Source organism: Bison bison, unplaced genomic scaffold (genome assembly GCF_000754665.1).
Source record: "Bison bison bison isolate TAMUID 2011002044 unplaced genomic scaffold, Bison_UMD1.0 scf7180017864466, whole genome shotgun sequence".
Taxonomy (NCBI): Eukaryota; Metazoa; Chordata; class Mammalia; order Artiodactyla; family Bovidae; genus Bison; species Bison bison.
Genome location: NW_011495027.1, coordinates 11,607,219 through 11,609,260, shown reverse-complemented (window position 1 = coordinate 11,609,260; position 2,042 = coordinate 11,607,219).

Sequence of the window (2,042 nt, the reverse complement as noted above, 5' to 3'; positions counted from 1 at the left end):
CAATACTTTGGCCACCTGATGTGAAAAACTGACTCATTGGAAAAGACCCTGATGCTGGGAAAGACTGAATGCGGGAGGAGAAGGGAATGACAAAGGATGAGATGGTTGGATGGCATCACTGACTCAATGGACGTGAATTTGAGTAAACTCCGGGAGTTAGTGATGGACAGGGAGGCCTAGCGTGCTGCAGTCCATGGAATCGCAAAGAGTCAGACACAACTGAGCGACTGAACTGAACTGATAGGCTTCCCTGGTGGCTCAGACAGTAAAGAATCTGCCTTCAATGCAGGAGACCTGCATTGAATCCCTGGAGAAGGGAATGGCAACCCACTCCAGTATTCTTGCCTGGAGAATCCCATGGACAGAGGAGCCTGGTGGGTTACAGTCCATGGAGTTGCAAAGAGTCGGACATGACTGAATGACTAACACTTTCACTTTTCACCCACATACATAACTACATTCAGATCTGTTTTTCTATAATTTATCTCCTTTCAAGCTTATACCCATGTGATCATATTATAGTGGTTCTTTTTCACCTTGCTTTTCAAAATCAATTTATCTTAAAGAATGTGCCACAACAGTACATTCAGACAGTTATTATTCTTTTAAACATCTGCATAGTTTTCCATTTTATGGATGAGCCATAATTTAACCAGTCTTCTACCTACTGACCTTTAGGTTATTCCAGAATTTCTTTTTCTATTACAAATAATGTTGTGATGAACCCTTGAACATATACATGCTGCATGTTTGTGAAGCAGTAAACTTACATAGGTGAAATTGCTGTACTAAGGGGTGTTTGCGTTTAAAACTTAGATAGCTGTATGGCTCCATCCACTTTTTAGGTGCTCAAAGGGGGCTGGATTGCAGTGCTAGATACAGGATTCTGTCTGAGTTGCATCCAACCAACCAAATTGGAAGCCTAAATGTAATACCCTATGTTTTTCAGCAAGATTACAGTGGTCTAGATGGAAAATTATTCCCACAGGTGGGTGTGTATGTATACACATATATACATACACATATTTGTGTATGTCAGATCAGTTGCTCAGTCGTGTCCGACTCTTTGTGACCCCATGAATCGCAGCACGCCAGGCCTCCCTGTCCATCACCAACTCCCAGAGTTCACTGAGACTCACGTCCATCGAGTCAGTGATGCCATCCAGCCATCTCATCCTCTGTCGCCCTGATCTCCTTCAGAATGGACTGGTTGGATCTCCTTGTAGTCCAAGGGACTCTTAAGAGTCTTCTCCAACACCACAGTTCAAAAGCATCAATTCTTTGGTGCTCAGCCTTCTTCACAGTCCAACTCTGACACCCATACATGACCACAGGAAAAACCATAGCCTTGACTAGACGAACCTTTGTTGGCAAAGTAATGTCTCTGCTTTTGAATATGCTATCTAGGTTGGTCATAACTTTCCTTCCAAGGAGTAAGCGTCTTCTAATTTCATGGCTGCAGTCACCATCTGCAGTGATTTTGGAGCCCAGAAAAATAAAGTCTGACACTGTTTCCACTGTTTCCCCATCTATTTCCCATGAAGTGATGGGACCAGATGCCATGATCTTCGTTTTCTGAATGTTGAGCTTTAAGCCAACTTTTTCACTCTCCACTTTCACTTTCATCAAGAGGCTTTTGAGTTCCTCTTCACTTTCTGCCATAAGGGTGGTGTCATCTGCATATCTGAGGTTATTGATATTTCTCCCGGCAATCTTGATTCCAGCTTGTGTTTCTTCCAGTCCAGCGTTTCTCATGATGTACTCTGCATATAAGTTAAATAAACAGGGTGACAATGTACAGCCTTGACGAACTCCTTTTCCTATTTGGAACCAGTCTGTTGTTCCATATCCAGTTCTAACTGTTGCTTCCTGACCTGCATACAGATTTCTCAAGAGGCAGATCAGGTGGTCTGGTATTCCCATCTCTTTCAGAATTTTCCACAGTTTATTGTGATCCACACAGTCAAAGGCTTTGGCATAGTCAATAAAGCAGAAATAGATGTTTTTCTGGAATTCTCTTGCTTTTTCGATGATCCAGCAGA